Source organism: Ptychodera flava, chromosome 1 (assembly GCF_041260155.1).
Source record: "Ptychodera flava strain L36383 chromosome 1, AS_Pfla_20210202, whole genome shotgun sequence".
Taxonomy (NCBI): Eukaryota; Metazoa; Hemichordata; class Enteropneusta; family Ptychoderidae; genus Ptychodera; species Ptychodera flava.
In genome coordinates this window covers 23369862-23384633 of record NC_091928.1, presented here as the reverse complement: position 1 = coordinate 23384633, position 14772 = coordinate 23369862, and the positions used below count along the sequence as shown (strand labels likewise).

At 38.4% G+C, this 14772-nt stretch overlaps 1 protein-coding gene across 1 annotated transcript in view; it reads right to left on the bottom strand.

The window, feature by feature from the left end:
- Positions 1 to 3103, bottom strand: part of LOC139133280 (uncharacterized) — a 40894-nt gene extending 37791 nt beyond the window's left edge. The window contains exon 1 of the mRNA XM_070699811.1: positions 2997 to 3103. The gene's annotated coding sequence lies outside the window, so the exon portion shown is untranslated. The remainder of the gene's footprint in view (positions 1 to 2996) is intronic.
- Between the last annotated feature and the right edge of the window lie 11669 nt (positions 3104 to 14772).

Genomic DNA, 14772 nt, shown 5'->3' with positions numbered 1-14772 from the left:
TTCCTCACATTTTGGTCTGTCTGAATGGTGATTTGAGTAGTTTGCTGTTGTCAGCTACCGGACAGTGTGTCGGCTTCGTTGTGAATAGTATTGGGGTTAACACAAAGTCAGTGTGCGGTGGCCTCCTTTAGGGTAATACACTGGTAACGTTTTTTACTAGTAACGTAGTTTACGTAACGTTCATTACATTTTAAAACCTTTTCACACAATTTCTGCATAAATTCACCCTTTTGTAAACAAATATCTGTTTCATATGAAAGATGACCTTGTTTAAAAATAAATTATGTGAATTGCTAAAACTTATCTACTTGAGCAATCAGAAAATTTATGGTAACGTTTATTACATGATTATCTATACGGGTAGAATGGGCGAATATGGCAAATGAGCAACTTCAAGTTGTAAGGAAAACATTGTTTCCTTACTACCGAAACAGAACTAGAACAAATCATGTCCATGTACCATTTCTTTTTATAACAGAATAAGGAAATATATTCGAATTAGCCTAATTGCGTACATCAACAATGGAAAAAAATTGCTTAATGAATGATAACGTAAATTACCTAGATTATACGACAACGAAAATTCAGGAAGGAAACGGTGAAGGCAGTAATTCTTCAGCATAAAATTTGCTTTACTAAATGCGTGACATATTACTACAAAGAAAGAAGGAACGAAATATTTCGATACCACTGCAAATTTTCGGAGAACAGAGTGAACGTAAAGAGTATACTGAATGCGACATTCGTTTTACTGCGAATTTGATGAGAAAAACAAATTCAAAAAAGGGTAGAATTATTTAAATAATGCATTTAAATGGTACATGTAGATGTTTCTAGTGTAAAATAGCTATTTTGTTTAAAGTTTTAACATCCGATAAGACTTTCCTACACACTGTTCATTTTTATAGCCATACGACACCGCTCACATCAATTTGTCCCTGTTAACTGAGAATCAGTGAAGTGCATGCCGGTATTTTTGTGATAAAAGAGTAATATTCCATATTTATCATATACCCATGCTCATATTGCTTCATCCTAGTGACGTTCACTAATCGTTACGGCCCTGATACGGGTTTTGCAGACCGAGGTTGTACGGCGGAAGGGTCCGAGAGTGCGAGGCCCGTACGCCGTACGACCGAGGTCCGCAAAACCCGTATCTGGGCCGTAAAGGTTTTATCATATACCTTATTGATCGGTTGTGATATGTTTCAGTATTTATCAATAAATTTTGATAAGTTATGACCGATAATTAAAAAAAAACATGAGCAACGCAACTTTGCGTATATATATGTACGATGTTGTCATTTGTTCTGTTGTGGAACGAGTCACCAGCTTGTTCTATGCGAACGGCAATGTCACTACAGAATGAGCACAGATGAGTAGTTGATCCTGCTGGTTAAAATACACTTTCTCAGCAAAAAATTGAGAGGAGACTATCAAGCACTTGTTTTAAACCAATTTTGATCGTATAAGATTCGAACTGTCTACAATTTGCTTCAAAACTACGAGCGAAGCGCATAGAAACGGGTGCGAATCTCGCGCTGGTCGTCAACGTGCTTTCGAATGGAATGTACGTGGATAGCAACGCGCGTAGCAACGACAACGAAAAAGTTCGTAAAAGCGCGCACACTACCTTATTTGGGCAAAGTGTGCCTGGGCGTGATAAACGGCAACTTATTACACACCTGTCAGAGCGCCTTTTCCCATAGGTTTACAAGGGTACGTGAATGTAGGTATATGATAACGTAAAATATCATCCGTGATATTTCACGGTAAACGTTGAGATATGCACGATAGGCGTCATCGGTTTCGGAGTTCTCCCGAACTACATTAACAATTTCTTGGTAAATAACGTACACAAACAAAATGGCCGCCGCTCCCGGCCCGCGAAGCCACGTCGCCGACGTAAAAAATTGAAGGGCTTCAAGGAACACGGGTATTTCTGGTTGCCAAATACGGAAACAAAATGTTGAGTCTTGTGATGTTTTCCTACGGTTTTCCTGTTAAAGTTCTCGTAGTTTTGGGCCAAGCTCTAGCAAACATTCTGCCGTTCGCACGGCGCCGGCACTGTCCCCGAACAGGAAGTGAGCGCGTGACGTGACAGCGATGTCGCGCGCACGACGACTGTTGACATGGCAACTCTATGAGTAAACAAACAAAATGTCGGCCCCTTTCCCCGCGAGCTCCGTGCCCTACGACGATCGAGCGCGATCGAAATCAGGATTGATTTAAATCTGAGGACAGTTTTTGATCGGTTACAATTGTAATAGCATATTGCACCTTGAAAGGTTCCTCCTGTAGAACAATTTTTGAATCCCAGAGTCTTTCTTCTTGGGGTTCATTGAGATATGGAGGACTTGCAGCGATGTCACGCGTGATGTTGACTTCATCGTATACTTAATGAAGCCTGTTCACATAATTATTCCTATATTCATGCGCAAGGCGTAATAAAGCAAAGCCTCAAAATTTGAGAGGATTTCGTACTATTGGTAAAATTATGGGCATGGGTATATGATAAATCGATTCACACATTTGTGCTGCGTCAGACACTCGACTTCGTCTCGTGTCTTACGCAGCACAAATGACACTCAAACTGATACGACACAGGAACAGGCAATATTGGGTAATAACCTCTAATTATTCTGTTGTCACAAACTTGCCTAAGAATGAAGTCGGTACGAAAACTTTGGATCACGACAAAGCTTTGGTGCTCTTGGCAGTTTATGTAAATGGCTGCAAAGTATCGTACATTTGAAATATGATAACGGTCAGAGACGTCGGTAGAGTATCATCACAAGGCCACCTTCGAACAACCGCTATTGCCATTGGAAATCCTAGCTCAAGAGCTTCCATAAGGAGATCTCATTTTACGTAAAATTGGAATTTTTATTATATCCGTTGCGGTCCTTAGCAGATTGTGCTTTTCAGCGATAATTCAGAATATGGCGCAATGGACACCTACATTATAAAAAATTCAAATAAGTTTTAAAACTCACCTCAAGACAACAACAACTTGACGATTATTGATGAGCGTTTGTTTGGTAGAATAAAAACGATATCAACGGAATTCTTTTGAACTAATCAGTACTCTTCTGTGTTCTGCCAAGCTCAGACATTGATTCGAGCTTTTAACTTCTGCCGTAGTTAAGTTTAATGATTGATTGATTTCTGCAGTCTTGGGCCAAGACCTGAGATTGCATTGTTCTATTTGTAATGTTCGTAAATATCATTTGGCAACATTTCAAAAAAGGCATTACCGGTGTGTCAGACTACCATTTACAGAAACCAGCTCAAACCAGCTCAAACCAGCTCAAGAGACATATGTTATATAATGAGAGAGAGACCCTTGGTCTTATTTATCACTGGAGTTTAAAAACCTCCCGCTGCCCTCGCAAAACAAGCATGAATTTTGTGAATTCTTGACCCTCAAGTGATTTTTTTCAAAAATCGTCAACAAATTATTGCAATAATGATTATATTTGTCTATCTGGGATGATACAGAAATTGCATTGAGCCATTGTATATCTTCATCGGTAAGAGATTGCGAGTGATTGCAAAATAATTTCCAAAGAGTTAAACGAAATTTTCAAAAGGTTACTGAAAACCCTTTGTACTGAATTGTTAAGTATTCTGCAAATAATTACTCAACAGACCAAAATTCTCAGAATCGCAAAAAGACAAATGAAAATTTTACAAACTGTTTAAATGCCAATTTACAAACCTCGTGACAGACGTCGAGACCTCAGATAAAGATTAAACAATATGTCGGGCAACCCATGACAGCGAGAAACAATAGGTTTTGTTTGGTGATTTATAGATTTCCCGATCACAAGATCAGCTTCTCCTAACAGGGTTGTTTTATAATCTGACACCGTATTGTTTTATGTTAATTAGTCGAATTATCAACCTCAATCGCTAATACACCCGTGGCCACTTTAGTGTTGATTAAGCCTGTCTGGTGCAAGCAGAAATTCTGTTTGTATAAACGAAACAAAGTGGTGGTCGGTGTAATAAATGTAAGGTTCACTATCGGCACCCCACTGTTAGGATTGAGATAACGTTCTACTAAAATGTCTCGCCTGCCCAATTTAAATCGATCACAACACTGCACTGTAGACACGCTGTAAGTCTGCACTCCGACAATGAACATCAATAACAACGGTCGCGAATATCATACGGGAAAATCCTTCAGTGAGGACGTAGCAAGCTTGATTGTTCAAAATATAAGACATTGTGGTGGCAATTTGGCATCTAGCGAGGTACCACGAGGAGCTACAAAAAACAAGCAAGCGACCGTTTTAAGATAAGCGTGGAGGGAGCCAGAAAAGTTTGGAAGAGATATACATGTATCAGGACAGGTTCCCTCAACCGGGATGAGAAAAGTGTCGTTCATGGTTACACACATGTGAATACATGTACATGTAAAATGCTACCCCGACTGTACTTTACTCTTACCTTTCCGTACCAAGTGAAATTGGAGTAAGTTTATTCACGGTTTGTAGGAAAGAAACATGGCTTAGTGCAAGTGAATGTTTATTTCGAAAGTTTTGCAGTCAAGACAGGCGATATGTCTGTAATTTAATTGCTAACATTTTCAAAGTGGCATTTTCTCAATTCCCGCGTCTGAACAAAGTCTGAACACGACACTTACGATACATGCTATAGTATCGTTGGTATTCATTCACTGCAATATTGAAATCGGCACAAAATGTGTGATGTTCTGTAACACTGACTGCATTTGAAACACATGAGTTTTACCTGAAACTAAATACTGATAGGGCAAATGCTGTGGTCAACATCATTTGTATACAGTGTATTTTATAATCACTCCGTAATTTCAGGCTAATCGGCGTGTCCATGGGGTACCGATAGTAGGATCATATCACCACTGATACAGGGTAAAGCAACCGTTTTATCACCCTTCTGCAGACAGAATTTCTGCTTGCACCAGACAGGCTTGATCAACACTAAAGTGGCCACGGGTGTAACATGTCAAGTATTTTCCTATAATAGTGACCACCAATTTACCTCCAGAATTGTATGAGAATAATCAAATTACGTATGAATCAACCTATGAGACCAACTCACACGATTGCAAATGAGTCGATAACAAAATTAACTCAGTCGTGATTCAACAGATATTCACTTTTGTGCAATAAAATGTTTATCTCTTAAATTGTGCCGCTAAATATCAACTGAAATTTTAAAGCTAATTTGATAGACCTGAAATTGCAATTAAAAAACGATAAAGACATAGGTCGACATTAGGTGCCGATGGAAATCCTGAATAAGACGACAGCATCGCATCCATTATAGTCGTGATACGATATCTATTTTAAAAAGCAGATATCAAAAGTTTAAGACGCCCGTCAAATTGACATTTTATCTAGCCATCAAACAAAGCGGTTTTATGAAGCCTACACTTCCCATTATGCACCACTGAACATTGTATTACTCTGGATATTAGGCTTCATATTAATTTGTTGGATAGACAGATTGATTGCTTGATTGATTGATTGATTGATTGATTGATTGATTGAACATCAAAAAGCATGACATTGTTTCAGACAAAACTCCGATATCAGTGTTGCCACACGCTCGGATGTAAAGTACTCTCGTCTACAGTAAATATCTAAAGTTAGTGTTGCCATAAAGTATTTTAAAGCCCCAGTGGCCCAATATGTAATAAACCGATCTCAAAATGTCCTCAGTTTTTCAAGACTTTTCCTTCAATAAGACCCATTAAAGACTGAAAAAGTGTATAGCACTGTTATAAGTGTCGAAAATGGCATTTAAACTCAAATTGGAGTCATCACCCGATTACCAATGTTACTATACTTTAGTCTCCTGCTACATGCGCCATCGTCGTCGTTGTCGGTCACTAAGTAATTTATATCAACAGTTAAATAAAGAAAACTTTCTTTCGGCAAGAAATTTTCTTTTAGGGCCGCGGTAACATGTCCATAGTCGTACTTGATTTGGTCGTTCATGTCATTCCAAAAGTCGGATGCAAATTCTCGTAGAAAGGCAGGCAGTATTTCAGCTTTTCATTCGTCCGACAACCTATTACATTTGCGGCGCTGTCAAATTCTTTCAGGAAAGTTTCAATGTCGTCACCATGTCTTCCGTGAAATCTTGATGGAGTCACAACAGTTACGGCTTCGATATATTCCGCCATTTCAGAATATCTTGAAACAGGGGTGTCATTTAAAGCCGCACCTTTCAATCCCAGGTTCTCGCATTAGTGGAGTTCTCCTCCCAGTCAAACACTTGGCCAGTACGATGTTTGATTTCTATTACATTAATTACACAAACAGATCTCAACCTTTTTGGCACCGTTTGCTAATCCTGCAAACGGAGTTTATACAAGCGTTTTATTGACGGTCGGTTCAAATTGCCAACGCTCATTGATTCTCCATCACCAACGCTCGAATTCCTGAAAATCGTCTTCCAGTCGTGTTAGAATTTGAATATCACCACAGAGATCGATCGGCAACAGCTTCGCGCTGACCGCTTGGCAGTCCGTCTGCGTTTTTGCGACCTGGAAAAAACTAAAAAGTGGCATTTTCTGGAGCGTGTGGCCGCGTGTTGCCTGTTTGGTGTCCACTTACACAATGAACGTCGCCATAGCTTAGCGCACTTTTAAAGGGAGGCTCCGCCTTTAATCGTTGTCTACGATCTGGTAGTATAATACTAGTGATGTTCGAGCAACAGAAATGTACGTACCAATTCATCGGATGATGAGCGTCACCAAAATATCACGTCGAGCAGAAGGCGCTGGCTTGAGTCGATCCTTAACCTCTGAACACCAATTATGTCATGTGGCATGGATGAGTGGTGAGTAGCTATGATTTACTTGATAGGGTTAGAAGACACGGCAACAGGTATACAGAAATACTCTAAGTCGTCGTAGTTTATTAGCCGAGTAACACACAAGTTACATGGTATAACTTCTATGACAAAGGTAGTCTAACAATAGTTGTCAGGTGTTTTCCTAAACGTCTCCGTCTCAGTCACTAAAATGACAGTTTATATGGAGTGAGAAAACTGCATGACTTTGATATGCGTCTAATATTATCTACAGACTGTCGGCAAACGGGGAGAGGAAGGTCGCACCCATGTAAGTGCAATGCCAAGCAGGAAGAAATAGTCCGTGGGTTAGAGGGGGGTCTACGTGCACCCCCCCCCCTCAGGATAACAAACCTGTATTTTTCAGAAGCCTTGGGATCCCTAGAATACGAAATGGAATTTTAACAGAAAAAATATAGGGATGGAATAGCTGTTATGGTCATGTTTTGAAGGGTACCACAAAATCACGATTTTCCAAGCCAAATGCATTTTCGTCAAATCTGTCTTCTTGTAAGTCATGTGCTGAGCTCATTTTTTAACGTAACCCGGGCTATAAAGTTTTTACACAATATTTCTGTCACTTCGCTACCTCATGGTCAAAGCCTTATAAAGTCAAAAGAATAATAATGCTCAGTCTGCATTACAGTAAATTTGATGTTCATGACGTTTAAAGTTTTGACGGATAATAAATAACTCTTTTGATTAGAATATTGAAGAAAAATGTCAGACCTCGGCTTTCATTCAAGAGAATATTTCTCAGTAAAAGGCACTAAAAGGCACAAAGAGCACGTTATGATAAGGAGGATAGATTGAGGAGAAGGTTTTTGTTATGTTTTATTGGGCTGCCTAGTCCAATGCCATATCGAATAGCTCAATAATTTAGCGTCATGAATATCAAAATTATTTAGTTGTCTGTAATCCCGGATGTTTGCATATACTAGAGGGTTCTTTATACTAAGGGAGCGTTCAGTTATTATGCCCGGGGTGGGCCGGCAAATTCTTCCTGCGCATCAGTCAAAATAAGTGAACTCCCTACCCATTGTACCAAAAAATTGATGATCCCTCCCTTTAAGATGACAAAAATTTCATGACCCCCCTCCCCCAAACATTGCTTGAGTAAAGCTGCACACACAAACACCTCGGGAGGGGGTATGGAGCGAAAGAATAAAACAATCTTAGATCTTTTCAAATGACCTTCCTTACAAACTCACAAGGTGCTTACACTCAGATTTCCGCTTCTGACTTGCTATACTTTGAAATTACCCTTCAAAGGGGTTGGACAGAAATTACAGGTGGATCGCAATATTTTTGCGCAAGCGTGTGTGTACAAATTTTGATATTTGGATTTAATTAAAAATCAGCTGTTGATAATGTTGATTCACTATACATGGTATACATATATTTTCTCATACATGTATGAGAATGTATTATACTTTTCTATGCAAACTATATCTAGATTTTGATGAATTTATATAAATGTACTTAAATGAAATAGGGTTGTTAAAACTGGTGTGTGGACAAAACATTTGACTTTAGAATTTCACCATAAATGTTCATCCCACTATACATGGGAGTCAATGATAAAATTGTGAATATTTTTTTTCCAATGAAAAAACTTGCTATACTTGTACACACAAAGACGTTCAATAATTAACATAATTGTACTTGGTCAGAATATGATGGTTCAAGGTGCATGTGTACAAGAAATCTGATTATGGAACTTCACTGAAAATGATCACCCCCTATACATAGGAGTCAATGATGAAAGTATGAATAATTTTTTTCCAATACAAAAATAGGTAAACCTGTGTTTTTATGTACTCTCGATTAGACTAGGGTGATGAGAAATGGATGTGTTCGCCAGAAATTGGATTTTGGAATTTTACCAAAATGTAGATTCACTGTACATGGGAGTCTATGAGGAAACTTTGAATAATTTTTTTCCAATACAAAACTATCAAAATATGTGTATTTAGACATTTGATAATTCATTTTAAAATACTTAGTAAGTCTAGGATGGTTAAAGGTTAATATGTGGACAAGAAATTGAATTTTGGAATTTCACCGAAATGTTGATTTACTATACATTGGAGTCTCTGAGAAAACTAAGAATATTTTTTACAATACTAAACTAAATTGATTTGTGCTCTGGTGTTTGATAATTGATACAAATGTACTAGATTCAAACAGGGTATTTGAAAGTTTAGATGTGGGCACCAATTATAATATTGGAATTTCACATACAAGTATTCTTTAAAGGGCCATTATTTGTAACTTTTGACCATTTTTACCTCGGAAAATTCCATGTTGGAGGCTCATATTTGTTGCAAAATGTTGTTTTACGAAGAAACAAACATGATTAGTGATGTAATAGCCACATAAAATGCTAATTTTTTTCCAAACGTGTTGCTCTTTCGATCTCGTTTGTTGACGTCTGGCATGCTCAGAGTGCTGGGGGAGAACGCAGACATGGTGACGCCGCGATCACACGAGATGTACAAGTTCACCTTATTGCGGGATCAAAACAACATTGCGTCGTGGATTGCCAGACATCTGGCTACGCAACGTGTTCGGACAATGGACTACGACGCAAGTACCGGGCATAAGTAATGAATATTTATTTTTATATTGCTGTAAATGGCTCGCGCAGGTGTAGAAGAATGCCTACGTTGGAATCCGCGTGTCAATAGAGTTTGTATTTCTGTCCGGACAAAAATTGAAATTTTCGTTGTAAAATCACATGTTATTTAGTTGTCGGGCACGTAATGTTTCCGAATAATATGCGATTCTCTGTTATTTGACAGACTCTTCAACATGAGCCAGTGATCATTTCAATCAAAAACTAACGGAAAAAATCGCAAGAAGATACAGCTAATGGAACTTTAACTATTCATGGTACTGGTAGTCTCAGTACAGGTAACTGTTGAATAATATCCCTGCCAAACATGCTATATCTCTAATATGTAAGTAATAGGAATTGTTCATTGCCCTCAGTGAGCTTGCTTTACAATAAGACAAGCCTCAGAGTTGCCAGGTCAAGATGTCCATGTGACAGATAATTATACTTTTGATCAGATTTACAGTTGAACAACTTCAGAAAATGAAATCATGCAACGCATCATTTTATCTTCCAGAATATTTCTGAACACTGAAACTGCTTTTTGACGGGACGGATACTTATGAAAATTAAGTGACCCCCCCCCTCCTCTGAGCTGTTTGAAAAATACATGACCTCCCCCTTTGCAGGTTTCAAATTTGAGGTGAACCCCCCCGCCTGGATTTTGCCGGCCAACCCCCGGCCATAATAACTGAACGCTCCCTAAATGATGTTTAAATTGTAACTTAAGGTAGTCTCTTTATTCGTTTTCCTAAAAAAACTAATTACTTGTTGATCACCTCAGCAGCAGCTCGAGGTGTCTCTTTGGATACATTGCAATTGTTGACGTGCTACAAAGAGTTTACACAACATTTGTGGCCCTTCGCTAGCTTATGGACAAAGAATAATGATGCTTAACCTGCATTAAATATCAAATCATTAGAAGAAGATGAAACTTTTCGGAAGTCATAATATTCAATATGTTCTCTTTGAGGAATATGTGAATTTTCCACCGAATATTTTTGCCATTTGCTGATGTAGAACGATCTATAGCCGCAATATATCTCGTGTGTGACCTCAAGTGAGAGCAGAGACTTCAGAATCTTGCCATAGTCTATTAGAGTACTTGATAACCTAAAATATAGCCTTTGCTTATTATCCATCCGTCACGCTGACTGATTGATAGGCCACATACAATTATGCGCGTACCATTCATAACTACAGGTTGATGAAACTGCAAAGAAATCTATACAATTACAAGCTGACACAAAGACTAGGCCGCTTTCGATGCCATAATTTGGACAAAACATGCTTCTATAAGAATTGTTGATATAGAGAACTGTCATCGTTTTCTCTGACAATTTGTAAAGGATCACATAAAATACCTCGATATACTGCAGATAATATCACATGAAAGAACTGTGCACTCGTTTTAAAATCTGCTAGATAATATTGTGCGACAGGAAACGTTTGTGCAGAAATCACAGCACTCATAAGCCTGATTAATACAATCTGGAATATTGCATTGTCTCTCGTACTCCAGTCAATAGCGGCATACCCAGCTTTCCCAATACGAACCTCAATCTTCAGAATACATTTTACATCCAAGTCATGTCAATCGAAGGAATCAAAGAAATATTAATCAAGAAATTTAATATGCCAACCATTCCTAGAATACCTGTCGCATGGTCAACAGTTCCGAAAGATATAAGTTCACAAGTGCATGCTGTGGAAATGTAGTATGTTCGTCTCGCAGTCAGATGAAGCGGGTCACGAAATCAAATACTGGCATATTGGTTGTCAATCGCTCAAAATCACCAAACTAGATTTCAATTTCACGAAATCAATACAAGTTTCTCGATATTCGTCTTTGTTGCCCTAAGAAACCTCAATCACGAGCGTTCGCTATGAATGGATCATGGTATGTTACCATTAATTTCCACTAAAGTCAAAAGTTTACAATAACAATCGACCGATCAGCAAATCTCTCCATAAATATTGTCGATAAATAGCAAATTTTGCTATTTCTATCACTCAGGGGTAAATAACTTGGCATGAAATAATTTTCTTCTCTGTGAATATCACACACATGTTTTAAAAATGTCTCCCACTGCATTCATAATAGATTTATATGCGAACCTCACCTGATTAAATATTCATGACAAAAAACAGCTGGCCATATTTCATTTCGAAGTTTGTTAATTCTAAATGACATAGAAAAAGCACCACCTGACGTTGCGCGTGATCCAGGGCTGCGCCATTCTGTAGTATATGGGGCGGTATCTACGATTTAACACTTTGATTATAGAAAGTCGCATAAATTATTTCAAGTATAGAGTGATAATATGTGTCACCGACATTTCATGCATATGGAAGTTTCCAGGTGGCTGGCTCGTAACAGTGTCCCTTTGTCCCGGGTACTTCATAAATGTTTGACAAATAATTTTTTGTAGTATTTCAGACGAATTCTATGGCGTTATTCCAAATTATCCCCGCTGGTAGGGTTTTATTTTCACGAGTGAGGATTTGGGCCGCATCACATAAGTCTAAGACAGGTGTGTACGACTAATTCTTACTAATGTCAGTACGTCCCAACCAAGCGGTTCTAAAGTGAGATAAGATATTGGTCATATGCCCATTACCAAAAATAACGCGATAGGTATATTGTTAATCTCTACTTTTAAGTATTTATTACAGTATCTGGTTTTATAGCTCTCTGGCTATAAAATAAGGTAAAGTGTAATTTAAACACTCGTTGTTCGTTTCAACATATTCAGCACGAGTAAAACATGGGATGTCGGCGATCTGCAGAAGGCAGACAAGGGGTCTCCCGCGCCCCATACAGCCGCCGGATGCAGCATTGCCGGCGACAGGCTATCGACCATATCAGTCAAATACAGAGCTAAAGACACTGTTTTTATCCGCTTAAAATAACATTATCATCTCATATCCGGAAGACGGAGAGTCCCGACTATCGCGAAACTTCAAAACACCCCAATTTGTACCGTGGACGAAAACGACAAATCTCCGCGCTGTGTTAAAAAAATCGCCGCGCTGTGTTAAAAGCTCCGCGCTGTGTTAAATTTGTGTCCGCGCTGTGTTAAAATCGCCGCGCTGTGTTAAAAAAATCGCCGCGCTGTGTTAAATTTGTGTCCGCGCTGTGTTAAAATCGCCATGCTGTTAAAAAATCGCCGCGCTGTTTAAAAAATCGCCGCGCTGTTTAAAAACTCTCCGCGCTGTGTAAAAATCTCCGCGCTGTTTAAAAATCTACACGCTGTTTGAAATTTCTCTCTACTGTTTGAAATTTCTCCGCACTGTTTCAAATTTCTCAGCTAAGAGACAATTCTCCGCACTGTTTCAAATTTCTCTCTTCTGTTTAACATTTAACATTTTATTAGTACTCAACATACACTATCAGAGAGTGTTGTAAGGTACAGTACTCTTAGTACAAAGTGGGAAAATTTTGCTAAGCTAAATACAAGACAAAATTATTCACAGATACGAAATTTATTCTTTCAAGAGATTTGCCAAACGTGAAATTCGCAAATAAAAACTGAACATAATGATCGGTACTGCATCTACGTGAAAGACCTTACCTCAACTTTTCTCGCCAGAATAGTGGCGCTATTCAATATGCTCCCCATTTACTTTCGGCTCGTGATCTCCTTGTGGCCATAAAAGAGTTATTATTTAGCGAATCGAGGTAAAATGGATTTCCAGGACACCGCGACATTGCACTTTCATATGACATCGGACATTTAGTTTCTAGACAACACAGTATCGAAATTAGAATTGTTCTGTCAGATATGTGAGTTGGTGAAATCTCCAATATAGGATAGTTACCCACAGTTTTAGACAGGCTCGTATAATTCAAGTTAGAGTCGGACTACGGAAATCGGGCTTGGCCAGACAGCGGGGCAAGGTCTGTAAGGTATAGTGAAATCCCAGTAATCTGACAAGTATGGTATCGTCGAGTATCGAAATAAGAGTCGGATTGAGGAAGTCGGGCCTGTCAAGATCTGTGAGGTGGTAAAATCTCTGATATATATTGATGTTTACCCGTGATTTGAAAGTCAAGAATCGACCAGAATTGATATTAGAGTCCCGAAATCGCCGATAAACATCGGCAATTTTACATAGACCAGACGTGCCCGAGACACAAAGCAAATCATTCCAGTATCGATATTAGAGTCCCAATTTCCAATAAATATGAAGTCAATATCTGTGATTTCACAGATCCGGCGTGTCGAGACGAAAGGCAAAGTCATTTTAAAATTGTCTAGTGTCGATTATTAGAGTCCCCAAAATCGCCGATATGTATCAGCTTTATGTGTAGTGTATGCTTATCCTTACTGGGTACGAAAATACACGATTTAATAAAAGTGTATTATAAGTAAAGAATTGGACAATTTACAAGTAAACATTTTTTTGTTTGTTTTGTTTTGTTTTTTGTTTTGTTTTTTCTTTTTTGTTCAATACAAATCAATTATGAAACATCCAATCAGCAGTTACACTGTTTTTTTCGAGTCTCTTTCTCAGTCCAGTTGTCTCTCCCTGATGAAGCCTTATTGCCTTATGATTATCGCTAGATTTTTCTACTGAAGAAGGAAATGACAACCTAGGGTGAGGGAAGACTCACCCTGGCTTACAAAAAATAGCTAGATGAATTACGAGTATCAAACAACAAGTGACCAATTACATCATGACTTATTTTGGCCAGGACTTTGAACCAAGTAGGTTGTTTTGACTTCACAAATATCACAAATAGGCGAGAAATTAATGATAGATAAGCTACAGAATTTATCGATCTCGCATTCTTGTGCATGCAACACCTGTTTCGTGTTTCTATTTATTATCATGAATACCAACTTTGACAGCAAAAAGGTTGCCAATGATTAATGTACAGGTGTGCCTGTACGTAAAGGTCATTCTTTTGTTTCACTCCTTGGTTACACCATGGAGTTAAAACAGAAGCTCGATGGTAACACGAATCGTACATCGATCAAAATTATGACGTAAAATGAACGCTAACGATTTACAAAAAAGGAATTATATCTGTGCTGAGACCAAGGCTTACCTATCCCCGTCTCTGTCCCTGGGAACGAACATACCTGAGATCAATATATGTTTACACTACTCCTGACCCTTTCTCGTCCATTTTTGGCCCGAACTATACACTGTAATCAAAATTCAGTGTGGAGCAGTTTAAAGAACAAGACTTGTCTCTACACGAAATTCAATCTTCAGAATACTTTTTACATCCGCGTCATGTCAGATTATACATGGTTACGTGATCAAGTATATAGATTTGTTTTTTCTTTTTTTGT